At 32.2% G+C, this 15,546-nt stretch overlaps 1 long non-coding RNA gene across 1 annotated transcript in view; it reads left to right on the plus strand.

The window, feature by feature from the left end:
• LOC144316763 (uncharacterized) overlaps positions 1–15,037 on the plus strand; it is a 326,077-nt gene extending 311,040 nt beyond the window's left edge. Inside the window, exons 5-6 of the long non-coding RNA XR_013382616.1 lie at positions 11,416–11,479; positions 14,966–15,037. This is a non-coding gene — a long non-coding RNA (uncharacterized LOC144316763). The remainder of the gene's footprint in view (positions 1–11,415; positions 11,480–14,965) is intronic.
• Positions 15,038–15,546: the final 509 nt, after the last annotated feature.

Below are 15,546 nucleotides of genomic sequence, written 5' to 3' on the forward strand. Positions count from 1 at the left end.
CAATGAGGATACTTTCTTAAGTGCTATGACAAGATGTCTGATGCTGGGATGGTCAAGGAACTGAGGGAACACTGAGTGTTGTACTGATATTTTAATGCAGATTTTGAAATTAGATTTTGAATCAAAGGTAATTATGGGAGTCAAGGTATAAAAAAGGGGGGTCCTGTGGTTAGGGACTTTTTTAGTTATATGAATTTGACTATATTAGATAAACTATGTCTGCTGTTAGGCTTCATACTTTTATTATTTTTAAAAAATTCCAATATAATTAACATACAGTGCTGTATTAGTTTTAGACACATAATGAAGTGATTCAGCAATTTTACACATTTCCCAGTGCTCATTGTGGTAAGTGTACATGATAGAGATTTTTTTAATGTACCTGGTTTGGATATTTGTTCTCATGCAAAGAACATTTACTTCTGATTTATGACCTTTATATTTTCTTGATATCTTTATCTTGAGAGCTTCTTTGCTATATGTTCTTAACAAATATATCTGTTAAAATTGGGGTTTATACCAACTCAATATAAAATTCCTAGTAGCCATTGACTGGTGTTACAAGGCAGCATTTAAGGATTTCTCAGTTAAAATTTTTATCTAGAAGATGCCATGTGAATGATGAGAATCACATATTGGCCCACTTTTCTGTCTAACAATTCTTATGATGCTTTCTGAGATAATTAATGTATTGAGATCCTGCAGAGAAGATATGTTTCATGGTTAATACAATAACATTTGATGGAGAAAGTTTGAACTTTGTCTTATTTTACAATAGTTCATTCCTAGGACATCCCATTATGTAGATACCAGTGTCTGTGACAAGGATATTAATTTTTTCTTAGGGTTCTAACTAATCTTCAGACCAATGTTCTCAAATTTTTTGGATGCAGAGCCCTTTGATCCTCTTAAAATTATTGAGGAACCTAGACAGAGTTTGATTATGCATATTATATCTACATAATATTATATCTATTAATGTTTACTATATTATAAATTACATATTTTTCTAATTAGTTGACTTTATTTTTTATTTAGGCATAATTGACATTTAATATAATGCTAGTTTCAGGTGTATAGCATAATGATTAGATATTTGTATATATTGTGAAATTATTGACATAGTAAAGCTTGTTAATAGTTTAAATACTAAGTGATTTAAAATTACTGCAAAAACCCACTATTAGTTATCATAAATATTTTATGAGAAATAACAATATTTTCAAAAAGTTTAAGAGAAAAATTACATTGCTTTACAGTTTGGGAACTGTCTTTAGTGTCTGGCTTGAGAGAAGAAAGATGAATTTTCATTTTTGTCTTTGCTGCTATGTTTTGTTTGAAATTCGAAGAGAAAATCTGGCCTCACACAAGTAATTGCCATATTGTCTGTGGAAGACTCCACTGTATACTCGTGAAATAATGAATATAGAAAATAATATCTTTCTATTGTTATAAAAATATTTCTTTAGCTTCTGAACTTTGTGAGCAGTTATCTACACATCAGTGTCTAGCGGTTACACACAAACACACACGCACACATACACTCAATAGAGTCATGGAGTATAGCAAACTGCTCAGCTGAGGAAGGTATGATCAGATAGAGAAAGAGATGGAATTTAGAATAAATGGTGTTGGGAGGGGTCTGTAAGAAGTAGGAATCATTAGGAAATGTGTGGGCTGTTGCTGAGTAACAATTAAGTATTGTTAATCTGAGTGTGCAAAAGTCACTATAGTCCGGCACCAACTACAATTAATTACAGATGGCCTCAAAATGAAGATGCTGGGGTAAGCCTTTTGGGACACAGTCAGAATACATGACCAAGAGGTTAGCTTTATCCATCTAAAATTGAAAACCAAAAACAGATTCTAACTATTCCATAAAGGATTTTTTTTTTTTTTTTGCAAAGTAGAGTATAAAGTATAGAGTAAGGGCAAGCATAGTTTAATTCAGTGTAGAGGCAGCATAAGGAATTATCAAATAGTGCATATCCCAGAGATAAAAACACTGAGACACAGGAAAGCTGCATCTTGGGGAATATTCAGTGGGTTCAATATATATCGCTCCTTCCTCTCATTTGAAAATGAATGAGATCAAATTTTGAAATGAGAAAAAATAGCTTAGTTTCATTTTTTCATTGTTCTTACTGTCACCTAAGTATTACTCTAAAAACTTTTTATTTAATATCACCCCATAGCCTGCACACCCCCCATCCTCCTTTCCAATCAATTGTCCTTGCTGATATCAGTTAACATAAGATGTGAATCTTATCAGGGCTATACTGCTTATAGTGCTTCTCTGACTTTTCTCTGATTTTATGATAAAAATCAAACTCTTTGGTCTATCATTCTTAGCCTGCTTACTGGTACAAGCTCACCTTCACATTTGCCAGAGATACTTTCTAATTGATTTGTTCAGATTTTTTCAGAATCTTTCTCTCTCTCTCTCTCTCTCTCTCTCTCTCTCTCTCTCACACACACACACACACACACACACACACACAGAGTTGAGACCTCTGGATGCTCATATGTGTTTCTGGTGCTGCCACCCTACCCATCTCCCAATCACCTGTTGTCCTGCCTTTCAAAAACAGAGATTAACCAAAGAGATCTTCCCAGAATAAATTAGAAAATGGAGAGAGCAAAGGCAGTATCCTTCCATGATGATAAGGGAAGTAAACTTCTTTTCACGTCAACAAAATTGTTTCTAGATTACAAAAGCAGAGAACTATATGCATGTAAGACTGCTCCATGGATCATGCAAATAATCAAGTCCCTTTGTTTTGGAGGAAGGAACTTTGTTGATGAAATGTTCCTCAGAGGACTATTGAGACAGAACACAGCAGGTTATTTCTTAGTATGCAATAGACTAACCATATCGCCGTTGCAAAATTAACCAATTAGGAAGATCAAGAAATGAATGTATCTACCTTTGGTGCTGGTGATGGGAAATATATAGAAAAGAACAAGAGTTATTTACTTGTTTGAGCAATTATTTTATTATTTTTTTAACAGTCTGACATTGAGAGTGCTTAAATCTTCTGGTCCAACATATGCATGGGGAGTATTGTTAGGACAGGTAGGTCTCCTATGAGTTGCAGGCAAATTTATATAATGCACCTGGGAAAATCAGAGCTACAAACACATTGATCCCAAATTAAAGCAAGTGAGTAGTAGAATACAAGTCCACAGAAATTATATTGGCATCTCTCTATCTCTATTTATATCTATATCATATCCATATGCATATAGTCAGTCAAAATTACCATTTCCTACAATGCAAGTATGTTTTCAACAATATATTGAGTTAACAGTAAAAAAATAAAACTCATAAAAATAGTAAGAATATTTCTCAGTATCTGTGTGGAAAACATGTTCATTTATTCTATGAAGACAATGGAGTGGGAAGGAAGCCAGATTACAACCATGAAGCAAATTCTGGGTAAGCATGAACTTGGAGGCAGACCAAATATTTAAGGGAATTTTTCATATCTACCTAGACTCCTGATATTTTTAGTCAATAGATCCAAAAATCATGGCCAGGAAGATTTTAGCCTCTGCATGAAAACTCCTGTAATAGACCCTGTTGTTCCTGCCTTCTGAGATTCATTTGTCTATCCCCTCTTTGCCTCATTCTTCTTTTTTTAAAGATTTATTTACTTGTTTTAGAAAGAGAGACAGAGGAAGAGAGAGAGAGAGAAAGAAAGAATGTGACCAGGGGGAGGGGCAGAGGAAGAGAATCCTCAACAGACTTCCCATTGAATGGGGAGCCCAGCTGAGGGGTTCATTCCCAGGACCTTGAAATCATGACCTGAGCCAAAATCAAGAGTCTGATATGCAATGCACTGTGGCACTCAGGTGCCCCATATCATTCTTTTTTTGATTGAGCTAACCCCTTCAATTAAATAGAGTCAAATTCTGTTCCTTTTTGATAATTTTTCTGTTTATTGACAGAACATATACTGATTTTATAGTTTGATAGTCAAAAACCAATCTTCTTTTCCTAATGTTGTATTTACAGTATACTTGTCCTAAGTATTATGCATTCAACATGAATGACGGAATGATATATAAGAAAAACTGATATACATTGGAAGAAAGTATAGAAATACCTAATATTGGAACTAAGACCTCTAATTATATAACACATAATAGTATTATTTTGTGTATTATACACTATGAATGTATTTATTGTCCCAGGAAATGGTTTTGTAAGTTTGCTTATCAGCCATTTTATGTCTAAAAGCAAAGACATTCCTTGGCATTAATTATATATAATAATAATGATGGAGGGAGATATGGGACTATTAATTTTGGGTATAACAAAAGTTAAAAGTTCTTTGATGATTCATTTTGCCTAATCAACATCTTAATAACAGGTGAATAGATTAAGAGCAATAAGTAGTCTCAGTTTCTTATTGCTGATTGCTGTGATATTTTAAAGATTGAAATCAATAATTAAGATAATTAAGTCATTCAATGTCAACGTTCTATGCAGACATTTAAAACTATTTAAATAAATAGCTGGCATACACCCATATGACATTTAGGTTATTCTGAGATGCTTTGCTCTATACCTGATTAGAAAAAAAAGAGAGCAACTGATATAGTTACAAATATACTAAAGTCTAAGAATTTGCAATAGGACTTCATAAAGTAAACTCCTAAAGATATAGAATAAGGCATTGTTTGACAATGATGCACACAGCTCCAACATCTCTGTTTTTATGAAACATGTTTGCTCCTATTACTTTATCATCCATCACCATTCAGAGAATCACAAACAGCTGACAGGACACCCAGTAGTGTACTCAATCCATCTGTTCATCCATCAACCTTATGGTGAATATGTGAAATGAAAGGTTTGCCTTAGGTGACAAAACCAAAGGCAGAATTTCGTCATAACAGTTAAGAAACAAACAAACAAGCAAACCATGCTTTAGCCTTTTGGCTAAATTTGTACTGAAATTACCTTGTTATCTTTATAAAGTAATCTGACTAAAACCTGAATGATGAATCTTAAACAACTATATCAAATCCTGTTTTACATTTGATAGTAATTTAGTTGACATTAAAACATTCAGCCAATAAATCTATAAATAAAAATGGTCAGCTTTATGGATAATTTATAATGATGGAGTTCCTAGATTGTATGCTTCTTTTAGTTATGGTAGGGGCTGCACGCTACATCCTGGACAATGGTAACGTAAATCGGTCCATCACAAGTGGTCCATCTGGTCTCTTGTTATCACAGAGAACACCTCAAAAATTGTTTTTATAACAGTCAGTCCTTAGTAGAGAATAATCTATAACTTGAAATATGGAATTTTGTTTCTTAAATTATCAAAAATCTCTACAATAACAACTACATGATTAAAGTTAAAAGTGCACATATATTAAGCAAATACTTAATTTACCTTGCACTATAATCAGGAAAAGTATACTGTTATGCTTTACCTTAATATTTGGTATTATATTTATTGAAGTCTATATGATATAAATAATCTAGAATTCTGATTTCTTTCTTTCTTTTTTTTTGGAATTCTGATTTCTATCCTCATTTCTATAATAGTTTTTTTCTCATTAATTCCTGCAACAAAGGAAACACTTGAAACTCATAAAACACTATGTTTATTTTTATATATCAGAAATACTGCAATAAATGGGAATACCTACCCTCAAGTTCCTAGTAGGAAAGACAGGTAAATAAATATTCAATTAAAGTGCAATATGATAAGAGTTATAGTGGTTATTAGTTCAAAAAGATAAGACAGACCACAGAAAAGGTACATTTCTTCTTGAGTATCAGAAAAACTGCACAGTGAAATTCACATCTGAGACTCAATAAGTAGGGGTTAACCAATGAGAAAAGGAAAGAGCATTCTAGGTAGAGAGAATACAATGTGTAAAATACCAAAAGAGATGAAGAATATTGGTATCTTTACATAACCACAAAGTTGTGGATATGAAGAGGGCAGATTACAAGCCGTGGTGATATGAGAATGATGCTTTGATGATAGTAACAAGAGAGGTCTGGTAGGTGTGAAATCAATAAAAATATAACCCAAATGGTGACAGTGAGGATAAGAAGAAATGGATAGATGCCAAGCATGATTGGTTACTGATTTTCTATGAGCTTGAATGAAGGTAGTTTTGGACATAGTAATTTGAAATAAATCATAATCAGTCAAAAATACATTGAAATTCATGTGAAGATGTGGTTAGCAGTGAGTAGGGTCTTAGGAATGAGTTCTGGATTGCAGGAATGATTGGGCTAAACAATAATATATGACTATGGGAGAAAAATAAGATTTTGCATTTCTTCCTGTAACATTTTTCTCATTTGAACTCAGTGCTCAGTTTTTTTTTTAAGATTTATTTATTTATTCATGAGAGACACAAAGAGAGCGAGAGAGAGACAGGCAGAGGGAGAAGCAGAGAGCCTGGTTTGGGACTCCATCCCAGATCCTGGGATCACGTCCTGAGCTAAAGGCAGATCCTCAACCACTGAACCACCTAGATGTCCCTCAGTGCTCAGTTCTATGGAGGGATTAGACAGTTAAATCAGAGTCCCTTGCTGACATTTTGATATTCAATCTGTAATCTTAGAATGCAAAGTGCTTTTAACAGACTGAAAAGTCTCAGGCAAAATATAATGAGTAAGAAGTAATCTCCAACTTCCTGTCACAGCAATAAGAAATTGTAATACCTTTATGGATGAGGGAAAGCCATGACTAAAGACTGAAGGTTTGTGTTCCTTCAAAATTCATATATTAAAAACCTTACGCCTAATATGGTAATATTTGGAGGTGGCACTTTTGGAAGGTCATTAGGTCATGAGGGTGAACCCCTCATGGAAGGGATTAGTGCTCTTAAGAAAGACAGTCCAGAAAGATCCCTTGCCCTTTCCGTCTTGTGAAGACAGGGCAAAAGGACTGAAAGCTCTGAACCATTTTGGACCATGGAGTGAGCTCTCACCAGACACTGAATTTGCCAGGTCTACTTTGACTTGGACCTAACCTCTAGAACTGTGAGAAAGGGAAAAAAAAAAAAAATCCACTGTGTGTAATCCATCTAGTCCATGGCATTTTTTACAGAAACCAAAATGGACTAAGATAGCCATCATGAAAGAGAACATAGATATATTTGTGTCTGTATGTTTTGGGGGGAAGAGTTGACTCATACGAAGAGGAAACAGGAAATAGCTTCATGATCCATGTTCCAGAGAGGTGGGTATAGGTAAATATATTTGTTGATTTGTGGCCAGAAAAAAATATATGCCCAATTTCCTGATAAAAATCTTCTAACTGATCATATACAAATTAAGAGAAATTAACATATAGTTATATATATATAGTTATATTTATATGGTTAACTTACATAGTATATATGGTTATATTTATTTTATATAGAGGTATAATTTACATAAAGTAAAATATCTTGACCTTAAATGGTTCATTCATTGAATTTTCAAAATTGCATAAATCCTGGTAAAATGCATACCCTATTCCAACCCATGGATTAGTTTTGCTTTTACTGAATTTTATATAATGTCCTGGCCTCTTTTACTGTATATAATGGTTTTTGAAATTTATTATGTCTTTGTATTTATCTGCATTTTCTTTTTTTTTAATTGTTGAGTAGTATTCTATTATTTATATATTATACCACAATTTCCATTCTATGCAGTTAGTTATTGGGATTATTTTAGTGTTGGCTACTATGAATAAGGCTGTTGTAAACTATTTTTCAACCCATTTGTAGGGATACAAATTTTCCTTCTATTCAGTAAATACCTGAAAGTTTAAATATTGTATCATACAGTAGGAGAATGAATAATTTTCAAAGAAATGTCAAATACTTATCCCTAATCCTACCATTTAAAATTATAAATGTATAAATGTTCTAAGTGTTCTGTATCCACAGAGACATTTTCTGTTATTAAATTTTTGTAAAGAGCTTCTCCACCTTTACCTTACTACTTCACTTTAATTTTTTAAAACAGATTTATTGTGGTATATTGTTCTTTTTTATACAACTTATTGAAGCATGAATAGCATATAAAATGTCCCACATATTCAGAGTGTAAATTTTCATAAATTTTGATATATTTATAATTTGTAAAATCATTACTGGAATCAAAATGAGAATATTCATCCCCCAACAGTTTCCTTACACCTCTTTGTAATTTCTCACTGCTATCTCTGCCTAGTTCAAAGTAGTGTTTATGTACTTCACTTCACTTTAGATAAGTCTGCATTTTCTAGAGCTTTATGTAGGTGGAATCATACATTTATAATCATTTTTACATGATTTCTTTCTCTAAACATTTTTGATATTTTTCCATGTTGTTGTGGGTATCCATAGTTCATTCATGTTTATTGATGCATAGTAATTCACTGTGTAGATAAGCTATTTGTTTATGGACATTTTATTTTTTTCTAATTTTCAACTATTATACCATGAACATTATTGGAAAATCATTTTGTATTTCTTTGGTAAAATGTCTATGTAAATCTTTTGCCAATTTTCATGGTGTTGTTGGGTTGTTTTTTTCATTGAGTTTTGAGAGCATTTTATATATTCTGGATACATATCTATTTTTTTTTTAAGTAGGCTCCATACCCAGCATGGAACCCAATATGGGCCTGAACATAATTTAAACATAATTTAAAGCTATGTTTTTTTTTTAAAGCTATGTTTCATAGCAAGGTTTGTGTGTGTACATATGTGTATGTGCATATATATTTAACTACATAAAGATAGCTGCAAGCCTTTATTAAGTAATATTAAAGCAGTCCATGTTAATGTAGAGCATCTCTCCCTTGTCTAATCTCTCCTTTAAATTATATTAAGAAGAATGGGTTAACTATTTGAGAACTCTGGAAACCCCAGAGACATTTTTAAAAGTTAGTTAACATAACATAGCTCATCTAAAGAGTACTTAAGAAGACAGTATAGGGACCTAACAAGATTTAGATGTTTTCAATGCTTTCTCAAGTTTAATATTTAAGAAAAATAATTAGGTTAATATTTTATACCTCATAAGCATTATAGGGAATACTCAAAGGTAAAATGTCTGAAGGCAGAAAATACATTGACATTAAAAATAACATGGGGGGGGTGGTGCCTGGGTGGCTCAGTCAGTTAAGTGTCGAATTCTTGATTTTGGCTCAGGTCATGTTCTCAGGGTCATGAAATCAAGCCCTGTGTCCATCTTGTGCTTAGCGTGAAGTCTTCTTAAGATTCTCTCTCTCTCTCTCTCTCTCTCTCTCTCTGTCCCTCCCCCCGCTTGCCCTTTAAATAAATAAATAAATAATATATATTTCAAAAAGCCAGCATTTGGAAGGGTCCTACTTGTGCTCTGTTCAAATAGGTTTAAATAGTTGTGCTCAATACATATTGGTGCCTTTCCCAGTATGGTGCTAATGGAGAAAATAAGAAGTGCCTAGAATGCTCAAAAGGAAATATATGGCAATAGTAACCTTCCACCATTATGTATTAATTTCTTTAACCTACTAAGAGATGAAATAGGTAACTAAGGATTTATTATGTTGGAATTTACCAACTACAGAGCAAAGGAGATTATAATACAGACAGATTAAAAATCAGATGTTTATTTAAAAAGCAGAGAAAATAGGGCAGCCCAAGTGGCTCAGCAGTTTAGGGCCACCTTCAGCCCAGGGCCTGACCCTGGGTTCCTGGGCTCAAGTCCAATGTCCCGCTCCCTGCTTGGAGCCTGCTTCTCCCTCTGCCTTTGTCTCTGCCTCTCTCTCTCTGGATCTATCATGAATAAATAAATAAAATCTTAAAAAAATAAAAATAAAAAGAGAAAATTTATAGTAAGCCCTTCTACAAGGCTTTGATGTGTATTGTTTCAAAAAGTTTATCTACTAACTCTTCAACAAATATTTAATTAAGGTCAACTCTGTGTCAGATATTAAGCTAGGTACTATTTCACATTGATGGTGTTTGCCCTTGAAGAATACACATTTTGGTGTTAGAGATATGACTAAGCCAAGATATGATAGTAACAAAGCGTAAAAGGCATTATGATAGAGTCAACACTAAATATTTGGAGGATATATATATGAGAATTGTTTTTGAAATTAATAATTATTTTCTACTGAAAGATTAATTAATAGCTGATGTTTGAAAATGTTTTGTTTGCCACAGTACTATTTGCATTATCAAATTTACGGAAAATATATATTGTTTTCTACAGTTCAAAGTTTAAAAAAGTTAAGAAGCTATATTCTGTATTGTGCTGAAGAATTACAACAGGGGGACTGTGTTCTCTATCATTTCTCCAAACTGGGATTTTACCAGTTTTCTATGATAATAATTTCATTTTAGGCTTTCATTTTTCTAACTTAAACATACATAAATACATTCGGGATTATCTAAAAGAAAACCTTGTATGTGTATACATGCTACCTCAGTGCCCAAATTTACATATTTTTTAGAGCATTATAGTAACACAATGTAAATATGTAAATGGGTGTAGACTGATGAGAAAGTACAGAAGTAGACTCAAAAAGAAAACCTTTGCTAACTGATGGCCACTGAGGAACATAATAGTTCATAGTAATTCAAAAAAGAGAAAAGTTGGAAGAATTTAATCACACGTGATAGAGGGTACCAACAGACATTTGGAAGGAAATGAGTAAGGTAATTGTTACCTTAAGACAATATTGCAAATTTCAATGTCATTGACTTTATGGTTTTCCTTGTTTTACATTAATAAATATGTTTCATTATATAAACATATAAAGATATATATTCATATTCTGTGGTTTTATATATTTAAACACATTTTAATTAAAACTGTTTACATTATTCAAAGTCTTATATGACTCGAGTCCTGGGTGCTCTGCTGCTGAAAAACTTTCAAAAAAAGCAAATCCACTCTCTACTGCTGAAGTACAGTATTCAAATTTCTCCAGAAATGGGTCACAAAAACCATCTAGTTTTGAGAAGTTCCCATCATTCTCTTATTTGTACTTACCCTAGGACACTTGATGGGAGATTTTAGAGTATACCTGTTTTTACTCACAATTCTAGGTGTAGAAAGCCCAGTTCTCATAACCATGCCTGAAATGGATTATTAAATAGTTACATATAGTCATTCAGAAACTTGTTTTTTAAACTTTGAGAATATAGAAATCATATAAAAAAATGAAACAAAACAAATATCTTGAGTGTCAGGTGTTTAAGTACCTACTCCCCCTGGGACACATGGAAAAGTACAAGTCAGTGAAAAAATTATCTTTCCCCTCTGAAATTATCCCAAGTTTTCAATAAAGAAATCTTTAAAGTAAACAAAACCTAGTGTGGTATGTGTGAAAAGAATAAATGACAGGCTGGCCAGAGTGTAAAAGGTGTCCTGTCATTTTATCATCTGACATTCCCCAATAGAGAACTGGCATGATGTATCAAGAGGATTACAACTCTGAGTCCCAGATGATGCCTGGAAGCCCAGGTTAGTGAATTTGCCTAAATATAAAATTTATGCCTGGCATATGTGATTTAATATCTGACATGTTAGCTGAAAAACATCTGTGGATAGTGTAAGAACAATGAGTTCAAAAAGTCCTGCTTGAATTTTAATTTGGATAGCTCTCACTGTGTGGCCTAGAGCACTTGCATATATGTTAGTTTTCCCATTAGTGAAATGTTAATGATGATATTTCTGATTGGTATGGTATGCATGAAATTAAGTAATAAAAAATAAATAACTTGGGGTGGCTGGCATACATTCACTAAACATTTAATTAATTATACATTTTAGTACTATTGTTATATATTTTTGTTTAATCTGAAAATAAACCATCCAAGTGTTTTTTTTTTAGATATAGAAAATTAATATTAAAGTTAAATATACAATAGATGCACCTGGGTAGCTCAGTACGTTAAGCGTCTGATTATTGGTTTCCATTCAGGGCGGGATCTCAGGGCCCAGGGACTGAAATACACGTCTGGGTTCTGCTCTCAGCGGGAGTCTGGATATTTCCTTCTCCTGCTCCTTCCCCTGCTCTCTCTCTCTTTCTCTCTCTCTCTCAGATAAATAATAAAATCTTTGGAAAAATATACAATATAATGCCACATTTAAATGAATATCCTTTGCCTATGGATCTAAGAAGACTCATTTACGAGATAAATTTTGCAAGTGAAGAAGGTAATAGAACACATCTTATATTTTGGAAGAACTTTTGACAAGGATATATGCATGATATCATTTAAAAACTATGCTAGCCTTGATTTTAAGGAATTTGATTTTCAAGCACTGAAAATGTATGCTTCCTTTTTAACGGACTTTTTATCAGAATTTCCCTATTTCCTCAACCCTATTTATTTTAGAGTAGCCTGGGATGGAACAGAAATTATTAAATAGGTGCTTGTAACTATGTTCTACTCTTCTATCTGCAGTACCTAAAGTTACTGTATAAAAATGCATCTTAGAAAATAGCGGGTATGTATATTAATATAAATTATTTAAGCTATTTTTCAAGCCCATTTATTTGCCACCGCATATTACATTTAATTTATTTAAGTGTGCATAACCTTTTGTTTTATATCCTGCCAAAGGGAAAAACATGTCTATAGGGAGATTTATTGAGAGTCTAATATGAGAAGAGCAGTGTTAAGAACCATAAATACACTAGTTCATTCAGTTGATACCCAACTAAAGGGATATGTGGACATGGATTGGCAGTCGTGCTGGAACATATCCAACTTCGGTCTTTTCATCTTGTCTCTGTGGTTTTCTGTAACACCGATTTGCCTTTTGTTCCTTATTTCAAAATCTTAAATCATGAGAAACAAACAAGTATGCTTTTTACATTCACTTGTGTTAACTACTAAGTTTGTACTTTAGTTAGCCATATAAATATATTTTTCTTTGTTCATTATTATTTAAATGAAACAGCTTTCAAAAAGGTAAATAATGGTGTATTCAAATTGTATGCTTGCAATCATTTCTCATTGGCTTTAATTAATTTAACCATTTCTCAATAGGAGGCTCGCATATAAATATTTAAAAGACTAAAATAAAAATTAAAGGACATAGTAAATTGTTATAGTTGATAGAAAACTTTACGTGCAGTCAGATTGCCCTGAGCTCTGATTGAGGAGCCGAATCTCCTACTTAGAATATATTTAAATAATTTTTTGGAATCACTTCTCTGAGCCATTGTTGATTGTAAATATTAGATAATTTTGAAATAAAACACTATCAAAATATAACTCTTGCCTCTCCCCCTGAAAAGTTTGGTATCCTGAATTTTGGACACTTTATAGTACATGTACTGCCGAAGCGAGCACAATTTTGGATGCTTTATAAACTCTAGTTGGATAATACATGCTGGACTATTTTTATGGCACTTTTAATTTTAAAGATCTATTTTCTAGTCAAGTACTATATTTGAGTTTATTTACTTTTAATATCAGATCTATTTAAAATGACCTTTACCACTGCATCATTGTCCTGTAAGAGAGTTATGGCTTGCCATTTAAATGCAAAGTAGTTTAGCCTTTGTTTTTTAGAGTACTGAACATTGATTTTAAATGGCAGATATCTAAATCATTTACCTTTATGAGTGAAAAAATATAATTTGATGATTTTTTCCTATCTGTCAAAAATTGCTGTACTGTATACCTAAGTACCCCTATGACACACAGAGGGAAGACTGAATATTTTTAAAACCAGGTTCATTTTTAATATATATCTAATTGTACAATGTTGCACAGTTTAAAAGTTAGTGTATATAAATATAGGCAAATTGAAATAATAAAAAAACTATTTAAAACTTTAAAATATTTAAAACTCTTTCATGAACAATGTAAATGCATAGCATTATGTACTTTGAAACTAACATTTATAAAAATGAAATGATATTTATTTTGAATGCTCAGACTCTCCTTTCTTTCTTCAAATATCCAACTTTACTCAACTTTTCTACTTGTCCATCCACAAGGATAACTCATCCTGAATTCCCTTGTGTGTGTGTGTACATATCTTCCCTATACATAATGCTGTTCATGGTTTCTCTCTTACTTAACACTGTCCCCTTAGAACTCATTCCTCCATCCATATTCAAGAATCAACCTCTTGAATTTATCATATGTATTAATTAATCTTTTACTAATCATCATTTTAATTGATAAATAGAGTTTACGAAAAATATCTGATTATTTATTGTATTAACGGAAGTTCTACATGATACGCTCTGAACTACATTTTCCACTATGATCCTTCTATGAACTTAGCACCTCCAACTGTTCCTTTCCAGCCCTCTTGCTAAACACAGATAGCCCAACCAATGGCTCCTAAACACCAAGAAAGATTCCCTCTTTTTCTGAGAACTGTTTTTGTCCAACAATTCATGACAGCAGCTGGACTTCTACTGCTAAGCCTCTGTAAAAAATGTTTCTTTCCCCAAAGTAGAACACCCTCTGACACCAACGACACTTTCCTTGATCAAACTTCAGTAAAAAAAAAAAAAAAAACAAAAAAAAAACAAAAAACTTAAGTCAAACTCTCTTCTAAATTCTCTTTTCAATAGGCCTCAATCTTTGCATTGCATGATAATCCACAACAGTAATACAGTTAACATAAAAATTAATATATTGGGAAATGTCCATAATACATTTGAATGTACTTGCTTTATCTTAAGTATATTGGTGAGGAAATAAAAAAGTAATTGCGATTTCCTTTTGATTTTAGGGAACTAAAAAATTCAGAATTTGAGTGATTTGTCAAGGTCATTCAACTAGAGAGAAGAGAGTAGAAAACATTTCCTCTGACAGAAAAAAATATTTCTCAGATCTATCACTGAGATAAGTAAATTGGAGGAATTAAATAGATATTACCTTAAGTTAAATTAACAATATAATATTGGGTTTATTAAGTCTATTTTATAAAATATTTGGGCTTTACATATGATTTCCTTAATTTTATACATTCCAGATTCCATCGTGTTACTGAAAGAATGAAGTTAGTACTTATACACGGAGACATGAAAAAGAATAAACAACGAAGGTTATAAAAATTATGTGTCTGTATATGTATGCATGTCCTAATTCATAATATTTTGTTATGTCTATTGGAAATTAAGTAATTTTTCATTATTAAGAAAAATATAAATTTATATTCATTCCAGCAACACACTGATGAGTGTCATCAATCTTAATGGACCAGTGAAGACCACTTACCCTTATAAATCAATATATAGTACAATTTAAGTATAAAATCAATTCCCCAAGCTATTTATGCTTTGCTCATATAAATATAAACGCAGTTTATTTGTTATGAAAAACTAAGAATGCAGAGAACTTAATTTTTTATGTAAAGGCAAGTGTATTTAAACATTCATCCACTTCCTAAAATATCTACAAATGTAATGCCACCTTAAAAATGGAAGGTTTTATGTAAAAATGTATTTAAACGATTACTTTTATAACTATGTGCTCTGCATTTGGTTAGTTTCCATAGTTTGTTTGTTGAGGACAGTTCTTCTGTTTTATTCATCTTTCCTAAACCAGCTATTC

Source organism: Canis aureus, chromosome 7, assembly GCF_053574225.1.
Source record: "Canis aureus isolate CA01 chromosome 7, VMU_Caureus_v.1.0, whole genome shotgun sequence".
NCBI classification, from domain to species: Eukaryota; Metazoa; Chordata; class Mammalia; order Carnivora; family Canidae; genus Canis; species Canis aureus.